Source organism: Lissotriton helveticus, chromosome 1_1 (genome assembly GCF_964261635.1).
Source record: "Lissotriton helveticus chromosome 1_1, aLisHel1.1, whole genome shotgun sequence".
NCBI lineage: Eukaryota > Metazoa > Chordata > Amphibia > Caudata > Salamandridae > Lissotriton > Lissotriton helveticus.
Genome location: NC_136057.1, coordinates 70,563,275 through 70,576,133, shown reverse-complemented (window position 1 = coordinate 70,576,133; position 12,859 = coordinate 70,563,275). Strand labels below are relative to the sequence as shown.

Here is a 12,859-nt window from a genome sequence, read left to right as displayed (position 1 = left end):
GGTGGTACACAGACCCACAAACGAAGTGTCCACTTCGGTGGACGCGGGTCCTGACGTGTCTCTGAATGGGACCGGTAAGTTTCGTACTGTTTCAGCAGTGCATCTAGTTTCTGTTCTAGTCAGTTCTGTTCTCGAGAAAATTCATGTATTCTGTTTTCCGTATTCCAGGTAGTATTCTGTTCGAACTGTTATTCTGAATGTTATTCATGTATTTTAATGTCGTGGTATGAGTGTGAAGTAATTATCGTGTTTATTGTGTATTGTGTTGTGTCCAGATTATAGTTCAGTCATGCCGCTCTTTTCAAAACTGCGTCAGTTAAAAACCAGAAAAGGTCTGCTAGAAGCAGCAGTTCCTGTCCCGCCTAGGGACAGTCCAGGTCATTTTATGTATCAGAAGCATGGCATAAGTGCCATATTGTATCTAGATTTATGGGTAGAGTATACCAAACAGTTAGAGGAAAAGTATAGATGGCCTGTATCGGGTACATGGGATGCCGAGTGCATCATGCGAGTAGAAGAAGCATTATGGAAAAAGAAAGCCAGACAGTCACAGAAAGATGCCATTGAGTTATGGCGCAAAGAATCTCATAAAAGAACTGAAAAAGAAATCAGAAAGTCAGAACTAAGTAGAGAATCCTTGGAACGAGCCCAGGAAAGGGAACTAATCGAGATAGGTGAACGAGTTAAAACAGAACAGTCCGACAGACAGAGGAATGCCCTCATTAAGGGTATGTACCCTCTTCTTGCCGAGGGCTTGCCAAAAGCGACCCCGGAGGCATCCAGTAATTTTCCGCCACCATTAGTTCCGACCAAGCTACGTCACAAACCGACCGCAGCTGATATTTTCATTTCGTCCTATTTGGACGACACAGTCCCAGAATATGCAAATCCTGTTCCTGCTCCGCCAGTCCCTGTAAATCAGGCACTTCCCGCTCCTCCAGACACCGGAGTACCTGTTACGGTACCCCCGGTCCAGCCCGCCATACAAGTCCAGCCTGCATTTCCATTTCCCACTCTGCCAGGACGAAGAGCATCAGTAGACGACTCTAGTTTAGGGGCCGCAGGGGGAGGTCCTCCTCAAACCCCGCCGCCACACAAGCGTTTAACGTTAGCCGAATTACATGCACAAGCGTCACAGCGTACGCCCAGATATCAGTCTGTTGCAGAAATAAGAAAAGCCCTTACCGAATGTGGCTATGATCCAGTCCCAGGCGAGGATAGTATGGTTTTATATTCATTACGCGTGAGAAAGGTGACCGAGTATCTAGTCACCCTACCAGATATGAAAGAAGATCTAGACAGAATATATCGTTTCATCCGTACAGGGAATGATCCAGAAAGTATTAGTGACGTCATGTGCCAAAGAAAAGTTGAAGTCCAGCTCATGATATTAAAGTTTCTGATTAATTGTCTAATAAGGGAACAAGATTATCCGACCAAAGATCGAGTCGAAATGAAAGTCCTGACAAGGTGGAGTGATAATATAGCCGAGGGTAAGCACAAGACTATCAGTAGTATAGAGAGTATGTACAAGAAGATTCGTAAAGAAATAATAAGGATACACGAACAACGCAAAGAAGCACAAGTAAGCGAGAAAGAAAGTAACTCTGATACTGAAGAGGTAGAGGACGAGAATCCCGCCAGAATAGCGTATGTAGGAAAATCTAGATTTCCAGATCGCCATTTACGCCTAGAACACAAGTCAATTTTTCATCATCCAGCACCAGAACAAGGTTCTCTGGAACAAGTATTTCAAGCTACCGATCACATTCTGAAATCACGAATCGGTTATAGCGAGTTAAGTACTATGCATGAACAAGAACTAGTCCGATCAGCAGTCCGATGGATTACTGATTCTACCACTTTTCCAGACGAAATAGTGGCACAAATGTTTCTGAAAATGCCCCCAGCCGAGCAACGACTGGCGGGTATGTATATGATCCAGCACCTCATTACATTGTATGAGGGTCAACATTCTGATCCAGGTCCGTTACACGATGTCCTGAACGAGTTACTCCAGTATAAATGGAAAGGTTTAGGTACCGATTTGATTAGTGTCATTCTAGAACAGCGCCACAAATACAGAACGTTTCTGAACCCACATTTTGTTCATGCCTCACCCCCAGAAAGTAAACCCTTTTACATAGACAGACAGAATCCGTTACGAGAAGTACATCCAGTTAAGACAGAGGGTGGTGAAATGCAACGCGTGTTTGTTTACACCCCTATCACAAAGATGGAACTCTTAGAGATGAAAAAGTTAATTCCCTGTCATGATAAAGATCCAGCAGGGTTCCACCGAGAATTAAAAGACATGCTCCGTATGGGAGAATACACGTATCCAGATATCATTAAAATGTTAAAAGTCTTGTTGCCCGCAGGGGTATATGAGAAACTCAAAGAAAAGAATGGGAGGTGGGAGAGAAAAAGATCGATTGGGCAGTTCTAGAAGCTGAAGACAAGGCACGAGTACCAGGTACCGGTCTTGGAGATAAATGTAAAGAATTACCTGAACTGTTAATACAAGTTTTGCCTAGGTTATTGACAACTAGAAAGGAAGACTGGGATGCAATCTCAGCATGTAAACAGAAGATATTAGTGATTATTATTCTAGATTTGAGAAATGTTTTACCATAAACAGTGGCCTCAAGACAAGTAGCGAATCATACCCTCATCTTTTTGTTACTAAATTAGTCGAGAATTCAAGTCCACAAATTAAAAACCGAGTTTTGAAAGTCGAAAGTACCTGGCAAGCTAATACCCCGTCCCAGATGTTACAGATGCTTCAATACCACCAGAATAGAATCAGAGAAGAGCAAGAACATGAGAGAAAACGTATGAAAGACACGAAAATGAAAGTACTAGTTGCACAATCTGTTCCTCAAGACAGTCAGAAAAGGGGTCCGAATCAAGCCAGTCATCCTGCAGCTCCCGTTAAAGGAAACTGCAATTATTGTAAACAGCCAGGTCATTTTATAAACGAGTGTGCAGTTCTGAAACACAACATAGCTACCGGTAAGACTAAAGAAAGACCACGTCCGCCTAGACAAGAGCAAGTTTCACAGACTCCGCAGTCACAGAATGCACCACAGACAGTTACAGCTCCGCAGCCTATCGCTGCAACACAGCATGTTACACAGCAGATGTACCAGTATGCACAGTCTGAGTATCCAGAGTATCAGCCATATTCATGAAACAGCCTAGAGAGGGAGGTAGGCTTGCCTCTCATCGAGATACCTGTAGATCAAGAAGGTCCCTATGTTCACAGTCAAGTATTAGGGAAAGACAGAAAGTTTTTGATTGATACAGGGGCAAGTAGGACCACTATAAGTCACGCCGAAGTTCCAGGGGCTCCGCTCTCAGGCTCAAGAAATGTTTCCCTTGGATTTTCAGGAAAACCTATTGTAAATGAAATATCAAAGCCAGTTACTCTAGAAGTAGGTCCATTGTCCCGCACTACTGATCTGTTACTTACTAAGTCATGTCCAGAAAATCTATTAGGCATTAAGACACTGAAAGAGTTAGGTGCAGTCATATGCTGTTCCCCAGAGGGAATACGATTGTTCCTACGTGACTTCAAGGGTCACTATGTATTTCGAGATTTTGATCCCAGATTGTCCAATGTTCCGCAGCATCTATGGGCGCAAGGTCCAACTGATGTTGGCTTTATGCAAATCACACCCCATCGTGTGACTCTCAAGCCAGGTGTAGTCCTGCCACGAATAAGACAGTACAGATTGCCACCTGAGGCTGTAGCAGCCTTATCCAAAATTATTGACGAGCTCATCGCTCAAGGAGTAGTTGTAGAAACTGACTCCAATGTATGTAATTCTCCGATCATTCCAGTCATGAAACGCACTGATCCAAATGCACCCCCAGTATATCGATTAGTGATTGATCTCCGAGAGCTTAATAAATGTATTATTCCCCAGTATCCAGTTGTCCCAGATATCTCTTCCCTGTTGACAGCCATTGATTCCGAAGCCTCATTTTTTACTGTCATAGACCTCAAGAACGCGTTTTTCAGTGTCCCCATTCATCCAGACAGCCAGTTTCTTTTCGGATTTTGTTTAAATGGAAGGAGCTATATGTTCACACGCGCTCCTCAAGGTTTCACAGAAAGTCCTAGTATTTACAGTCAAGCACTCAAGAGACAACTAGACAACATTCACATGCCAACTGACACTGCCCTGCTCCAGTATGTCGATGATCTACTGATCACAGCCCGTTCTGAACGTGCTTGCGAGCGAGCATCACTTACAGTCTTGTATTTCCTAGCCGAGATGGGACACAAGGTGTCCCCTTCTAAGCTTCAATTCTGTGTCCAGCAAGTGGTCTACTTAGGACACTTACTGTCCAAGAGGGGTAGGCAGTTGACACCAGACCGTATCCAGTTAATAGCGAGTCTTCCTCAGCCCAAGACCCAGAAGGAGGTACGTGCTTTTATCGGCCTTACTTCTTATTGCAGACAATGGATTCCTCAGTATGCATTTCTGGCCAAGCCACTGATACAGTTAACGACACAGGAGGCAGCCGTATCGACTGTCCTCCCTTGGACATCTGAACATACACTTAGTTTCAATGAGTTAAAGAAAGCCCTATGTCAAGCTCCAGTTCTAGCAACACCGAACTACAGTAAGCCTTTTACACTTTTCGTCACAGAACGCGAAGGTACAGCATTATCTGTCCTCACACAAGATCAAGCAGGACAATACAAGCCCTGTGCTTATTTTTCGAGCACATTAGATCCTGTAGCCCAGGCTCTGCCTGCGTGCCTCAAGTCAGTTGCAGCCACAGCACTAGCTATCAGACAAAGTGATTCCATAGTATTAGGACACTCCTTGACAGTACAAGTTCCACACTCCGTGGAAGTTCTTTTAAACCGAACACAAACTCAGCACTTGACAATTGCACGTTTAACAGGTTATGAATTGACACTGTTCCAGCCACACATAGAAATCAGACGCTGCAACGTTTTAAATCCTGCTACATTGTTACCATCAGTTACTTCGAATTCTGCCACACACGACTGTGTGGAAGTAGTTAACATCATGACAAAGCCAAGACAAGATCTGACAGATATTCCATTACCAGACCCCGACCTGACACTTTATGTGGATGGTTCATGTATGAGAACAAGTACAGGAGAACTAGTAGCCGCGTATGCAGTGACTACTGACACTGAAGTTATTGAAACACACCGCATTGACACCCTGTCTGCTCAAGCAGCAGAGCTAGTTGCTCTGACACAAGCCTGCATACACGCAAAGAACCTGAAAGTTAATGTTTACACAGATTCACGCTACGCATTTGGAGTCGTACACGACTTTGGAGTGCTCTGGCAGGAGAGAGGTTTCATGACTTCTCATGGAACCAAGATTCAGCATGGTCTCCTTATTCAGGCTCTGTTAGATGCCATACACTTACCGACATCCATTGCTATCATGAAGTGCAAAGCACATACGAAAGTTACTGACACTATTTCTCAAGGTAATGATCTAGCAGATCGCACAGCCAAGCTTACAGCTCAGACCCCAGACACTACAGTTAATCCGACACAGACACACACTCCAGATCCGACTACATGTATGACAGTTAAAGACCCTACTCAAGATGTCATAGATATCCAGTTACATACTACTCTCGATGAAATCAAGAAATGGTCCGAACAAGGAGGGGTCCAGACAGATCAGGGATGGGTAACAAAGGGTAAAGCCACTTGGTTTCTCCCCGACTCCATGGTTCAAGTCATTATTAATACCGCACATAGTCCAGCACATTTAGGAGAAAAAGCTATGTTAGACAGTATCCAGAATATTTGGTTCAACAAGCATTTACGAGCTGCAGCCAAGCAGAAGGTCCGTACCTGTATGATATGTTGTCAGTTTAATCCAGGTAAAAGTGTCCCGGTGGAACAAGGTGGATTCCAGCCCCCTGACCACCCTTTTGAAGTCCTCCAGATGGATTATATTCAGATGGAGCGATGTCGAGGTTTCAAGTATGTCCTTGTAGTTGTATGCGCTTTGTCCAGGTGGACGGAGGCATATCCAGTTCCAGATTACACAGCCGCGACCACTGCCAAGCAGTTGGTTCGTGAGTTCTTCCCCCGTTATGGACTCCCTAGAGTCGTATATTCTGACAACGGCCAGCCATTCTCATCTGAACTCATGAAACACGTGTCCCTTTTGTTAGGGTACCAGTGGAAGTTCCATTGTGTACGCCATCCTGAAGCAGCTGGTCTCGTAGAGAGACATAATCAGACCCTGAAAATCCGAATTGCAAAAGTTTGTCAAGAGAAAGGTGTGGACTGGCTCATAGCTCTGCCAGTCGCTCTGTTCTATATGCGCATGGTCGCACATTCCAGATCAGGTCTGTCCCCGTATGAGGTCGTTTTCGGCCGCCCCCCTAACATGTGGGGTACTCCTAGACCCCGAAGTATTACCGATGTTTCAAGTAATATGCTGACAGATTACCTAGCTTCCTTGATGTCTGCCCTCAACTCTTGTCGTTCACAGGTTGCCGCCGCATTTCCAGACAATACCGAGGTGGCACCGCATGAAATCGTTCCCGGATCCATGGTCCTAGTGCGAAATTTCGATCGCTCAAGTCCGCTGGAGCCTCGCTGGAAGGAGCCCCGACAGGTCCTCCTGGCCACCCGTACAGCCGTGAAGTTGGAGGGACGCAAAGGCTGGGTGCATCTTTCGCATATTAAAAATTTTTATGGATTGAAGCCAGTCTCAAAGAACATTTCCCAGGATTCAAAGGACTGCCATAGTACTATTCTTAAGGACTGTCCCGCAAAAGACAATGATACTGCACCCTCCCTGTTAGAGACAACTCCGCAACAGGAGTATAAGCTTAAGTTAAGGTCTAGTAAAATAAGTCAGCCAGTTTGATTGTCTAAGTCCTCCCCTAGGTGAAACGGTTAGACCGGTTTCTGACATGTATAAAATAGACCCCCATAGTGAGAGAGTTAGTCAAAACTCAATCCGATGTATCGTTTTTCTATGTTTCATATTATTTCTCAGTATTATGATTTCCTGCACCAGTTATGCGTTTTATCTGTATTTTCCAGTTCTTCATGTAAATAAGTCTTCTAATGTTACAGTAGAGCACACGTTTAGTGATCTGCCTCCTCATGAACTCTCTTACCGCCTCGCTATGCGTAACAATTCCTTTATCCGCATGTTACATTATTCACACCAGACCAGCAATGCCACAAATTGTTGGGTGTGTGGTCGACTCCCCCCTTTCCAGACACCGAAGGGAGTTCTGCCACTCTTTCCTTATCCATTTTCACATAATGGTTCGTGTGGAGCATGGTCCACGTTAACGTCATCTTTAACAGATATGTCTTTTCTTAACAGTACATGTTTTCCAGACAAGCAAGGTCTTCCCCACAGAACAGGGTTAGATCTGGAAAACGAAGTTTACAATTTAGGTAATTATTCTTCGAATTTTATGGTCCTGAATGTCCAGTCTGATTCCACTCCAGACTTACCTGCTATTTCAGTACTACCAGTCAAAGGCGAATTATGTGTCCGAAATAATGGTTCCGTACATGTAGGACATAGCGATTGTACTACTACTGTCAAATATAGTGACAGTGGGAAATCTATTTTCAAAGCTTCACGCCATTCTTATTTTATTTGTGGTCAGACCGCATATGTTCGTCTGCCCCTCGATTGGGAGGGAACCTGTTACATTGCCTTCCTACTGCCACCTGTTTTCCTAGCCCCATCTGATTATCATAGAAACACACATCTAGTACACATTAGACATAGAAGGGAGTCCCCCATTGTCGATTATACTGAAACTGCTCTAGAACAGTATACAGATTTCAATAGAGGTTTCTTCTTCTTTATAGGACCTATCCAGAATAGTAAGCTAATTCGTAGATTAACCAGAACCCTTGAAGTAGTAGTCAATGAGACTGCCTCTGCTCTAGGTAACTTAACTGAAGAGCAATCTGCTATGAGATTTTTCGTTTTACAGAATCGTCTCGTCCTTGACGTCATATTGGCCGATAGGGGCGGGGCCTGTAGAGTCATCGGATCTAGTTGCTGCATTTTCATTCCAAATAACGCACCGTCTGTTTATTCAGCTATAACCAGACTCCATAAAATTGCCCATCTGTTACACCAAGATCCAGGCACCTGGACATGGCCCGGTTGGTTCTGGAATATAATTTCCGCTTGGGGATGGAAAGTCTTGTCCTTTCTAGGTATTGCAGTAGCGATCATATTCAGCTGCTGCCTCTGTATACAATGTGGCCCTGCGATTTGCGGCATTTGTGCTACCTCTTGTATTCCTAGTCCCCAGCCCCGTTCTAAATCCCGTTCCAAGAAAATTCGAGACGAGCAAATGATACTGTATGAAATGATAGATGGTATCATGAATATTGATGTTTCCTGATGGAAACGTAGTGACAAGGAGGGAATGTGGAAAAGTAAATTTTGCCATGTTCTGTGTCCCTACGCGTCCTCCATCATATGTTATGTGTGCATGATTAATATGCATATGTATTCCCCATGTTCGATTAATGACGCAATTACAGTTGTATCCACCTCTAGTATGTCAGTTTCCAGTTCTCGTGAATACTACGAACATCAGGCCTATGTAAAGCTACGTTGCCACGTTTCTCAGTGTGCACGTTATTCCATTGTAAAGTCCCCGTTTCTAGGCCTCAAAAGGGCCTGGACACCAGATTCAGCTCCTGTCTCCTGAAGCCTCGCTGAGGAGCGATACAGCCCCCACCTGTATCCTCGACCCTTCACTTACTTCCTGCCTCACAGTGCCCGGCTCAGCCTGGCTCTGCCTCTGAGTCTGCCCAGAGTATGTTATGATTCCAGTTATCAGTTCAGTCCTCCTTCTCTGCATTCCTAAGCTACTGAATCGCATCAATAGTTTCCGTCATTGTCTAGCCTTTACGTCTCCACGTTAGAGAAATACTGCATTTAGTGGTCATTTAATATTCTTCATCACGCACTACATGTAGAATAATGCATGCACCATTCTTAGAGTCTGTTAGCCTTTACCCCGATAACTTTTGGATTCTATCAACATGTTCTCTAAACATCAGATACTAGATAGTGCTTAGGTACATGTCGCCCTGACTCTCCAGACTTCAGTCTCTGCTCCTAGCACAGAGTTCGAAGCCCCCAGCTTCTCCTAGTAACACGTCATTGCCAGCTTGCGCGCACCATTAGGTCAGAGGTCCCGGCTCCTTAGGTAGCCCCCTCCATGTTTCCGCCCCATTCATGACATATTCTGTTACGTTTGCATCACATGTCTATGTATACGCCTCTGTTACACCTACTTTCACCCTTATCTTTCACGACTGCTATTGACCACACCCACTGCTCCGCCTATCGTATGTATTGTAATGCAACTGTTTTAGTATATATGATCGTGTATTGTTATTAAATGTCAGCGCGCTCATCCCAGATCCTGCCCGGCAGCTGTTGGGGCCCCCCTGTCAGGCCCTGCCATCCTACTCCTGTGCAGGTTGTCCTGTTCCAGTCCTTATGCTGTATTAAACCTGCAAAACTCCTACTACCTCGAATCTTGACTCTTATTTATTGAGCTATCTGTTATTCATTTATTCATTCAAAAATAGATCCGGTATTATTTATTTATATACCACAGGACTCTGCCTTAAGATACTGAGGTGGTTTGGCAATTTTGCATTTCCTTAAATGCTATGGAGGGGTGCTTTAAAAATTATGATTTTTGCATAAGGAATCACAAAATACCACCTACTTCAAGTAGATGGTATTTTGCGATTTCCCTTCAAAAATGCAATTTGTTTTTTAATTCAAAGTGCCATGCGACACACAGACATGCCCTTAGGGCATGTATGTGTGCCACATGTACTTACAGGCACATTCCAGGGGTGCAACAGGTGTCCTTTGGACACCCTGGCACCCTTGGAATTGCTATTCTCAAATTGCGATTTTCACACAGAAAATCGCAATTTGAGAATGTATCCCCATTCATTCCTATGGGCCTTTTGGCCCATTGGAACGAATAGGACACTCATTCCTTAAGTGCAATTCGCAATTTGCTAATCGCAAATAAGGAATGTTAGAGATTCGCAAAAAAATAGCAAATTTTTACCTACATTCCATTTTGCTATTCTCAAATAGCGATTCCTTAAAAATCGCTATTTGGGAATCGCAAAATGGAAATTACCTACATATGCCCCCAAGTCTCTACATGCTGATGTTCTATGCTCCCAAGCATAGTTCTGTTCCAGAGCAGATTCCCTGCAACAATCCTTTATTATTTTAACACGATTGTAAATAAAAATGATCACAGTTCACGTTCTTCTCCGAGTATGCTAAATAAACTATTTGCACGAAATAGATTAATTGTCCTTGTCACTTGTGCTTTTCTTCCACCATTGTTGTTTCCTTAGTTGGGAATCGGTGACATCTCTCAAATTGGAAGCTCTGGAGGCGTTTTTACATGAATATTTATCTTCTATTGCTGTCACCAATAGATCCTGTTTTGAACCCCAATGTACCCCATTATAGTCCTAGGTAGTTGCACGACCTTTTACCTACATTTGTCTTACCATTGTTCTACATAACGGTTCTGGTGCTGACCCTTTACCTAGTTGGGTGCTGCATAAATGTTGTGTAGTTTCTCCAAAAACCAGCCTCATTTGTTATGCATGAGGATTCTCAGTATCACAGCAGGATTACCATCTTCTGCATAATAACTCTGTATAAGGATTACCACTATTATCATCCTTGGCCGACATGCCCATAGTACTATGACACATCTAGGTAGAACCCCTGAGGGTACCTTTCGGGTATATAAGCACCATATCTTTGCCAGGCTGCCAAAGGAGAAGAAACTTCCATGCTGACATGCTGGCATGCTGACAGGAGACGCTGAAGTCCCTGCCCGGAGATACTCCAGCAAGGAGTGGTCTAATATCCTACAAGGGGTGTCCAATTCAAGACCAAGACTGGGTCCTTCGCTCTCTCACATCAGGTGATGGGGCTGGCTTTTTCCTAGGGGGATTCTTGGCTATACACCTACATACATTCTAGGAAGACTTAGGTACATCTAGTTGGGTTTGCATCGTAGGAGTACGCATTATTATTGTCATGTATCTATATGCCTGCACATAATCATTGTTTTAGAACTATAGTAGAATTTGACTTTCTATTTACTTTATTGGTGCTTATAACTGCATGCATCAGTTACTGTCTAATGGTTGTTGCAGCACACGCATTTTGTACTGGCATGACGCTGGTTCAATAAATGCTTATTGAAAACGTCCCCATATTTTATTATGTATATCTCTCTGAGAACAAGTGATCACGAGTGACTGAGCGAAAAGTACTGTACTGTTGCCACTATCCCTGAGGAATCAGGGTTGTCATGTTCAATAGTTGCCAGGAACTGTTCACTCCTTGGTAAGAGGGGCTCAAAGTGGCACTGGGCCTGATTCACAGAACTAACTTAAGACAAGTCCTAAACTTACTACCATTTTGGTATTCACAGATGGCACTTACTCATTTCGGTATTCACAGAAGTTAGGACTCTTAACTTTAGGACTCCTAAATGCCTTCTGTGAATACCGAAAGTCTTAAAGTTAGGATGTTTCTCAGTTGAGGAGTAGTAAAGTTAGGAGTCCTAACTTTACTAGTCTTAATGTTAGGAATGTTCTCAGTTTAGGAGTAGTAAAGTTAGGACTCCTAACTTTAGGACTCCTAAATTCCTTCCTGAATACCGAAAGTCTTAAAGTTAGGATGTTTCTCAGTTTAGGAGTAGCAAAGTTAGGAGTCCTAACTTTACTACTCCTAAACTGAGAAAAATCCTAACTTTAAGACTTTCGGTATTCACAGAAGGCATTTAGGAGTCCTAAAGTTAGGAGTCCTAACTTCTGTGAATACCAAAATGAGTAGGTGCCTTCTGGGAATACCAAAATGGTAGTAAGTTTATCATTTTGTCTTAAATTAGTTCTGTGAATCGAGCCCACTGTGAGCTAGCTGGTCTACAGACTAACATATCCTCGGGGGGGGGGGGGTCTCGAATCAGTCTGGATACTAATACCTTAGTTTATGTTGTCTAAACATGCAGATCCTTTATAGACTTGAAGGAACTTCACTACAATCTGATCTATGTTTTAAGGTGCCTGGGTATTTTGGCTGAAGCTAGGCTATGCTTCACATTAGCTGATTGAGGCAAAATTAAATCAGCAGGTTCCCACCCATCCCCCAGCCTATGAATCTAGCTGAAAGTATGCAGCGTCTGAGCTAGTGGAATTGCATACTGAATGTCACACGCACAAAGAGAGAAGATCCCTTGACAAACATCGTACATTCTGAGAGGCAGGCGAAAATAAAGGGTAATGTCATGTTTGTGTGGGTTTTTATTTCATTTACTCGTTCTGTGGTTGGTTTATTTTATGCAACTATTCTCGAGTGACAAGCGTGGTTTATTTTGATACCCACTGCCTGAAAAAAGTGTTTCCCATTGTATTATTTGGATCAGACATCACGCAGGACGCTTGTAGGGGACCCTATGCTTTAAGTGTATTACATATACGGACCCATTGGTGTACAAATATTTTTTGTTTATAAAATGGCGAGCATGCCTATAAATATCATGGTTTTGATCATTTGTAATGCAGCTCTGTGTAAAACAATGTGCATGTCCAACAATTACACCCCATTATTATACCTTGGGCCTGTGTAACATCGCTATTGTTTTGCACTATGTGCGCCTTTCTCTTGCGTTAATTGTGATTTACTCTTGGATTTTATAGCAAGAAACCAGAGGGAAAACGTAATCAACCTCGTCAGTGCTCATCTGCTGCTCCCTGCATGATTGAGGTAAT

The 12,859-nt window shown here is 43.4% G+C and overlaps 1 long non-coding RNA gene across 1 annotated transcript in view; it reads left to right on the top strand.

Moving 5' to 3' along the window:
* LOC144828667 (uncharacterized) overlaps positions 1-12,859 on the top strand; it is a 120,751-nt gene that overhangs the window by 37,283 nt on the left and 70,609 nt on the right. Inside the window, exon 3 of the long non-coding RNA XR_013610517.1 lies at positions 12,788-12,854. This is a non-coding gene — a long non-coding RNA (uncharacterized LOC144828667). The remainder of the gene's footprint in view (positions 1-12,787; positions 12,855-12,859) is intronic.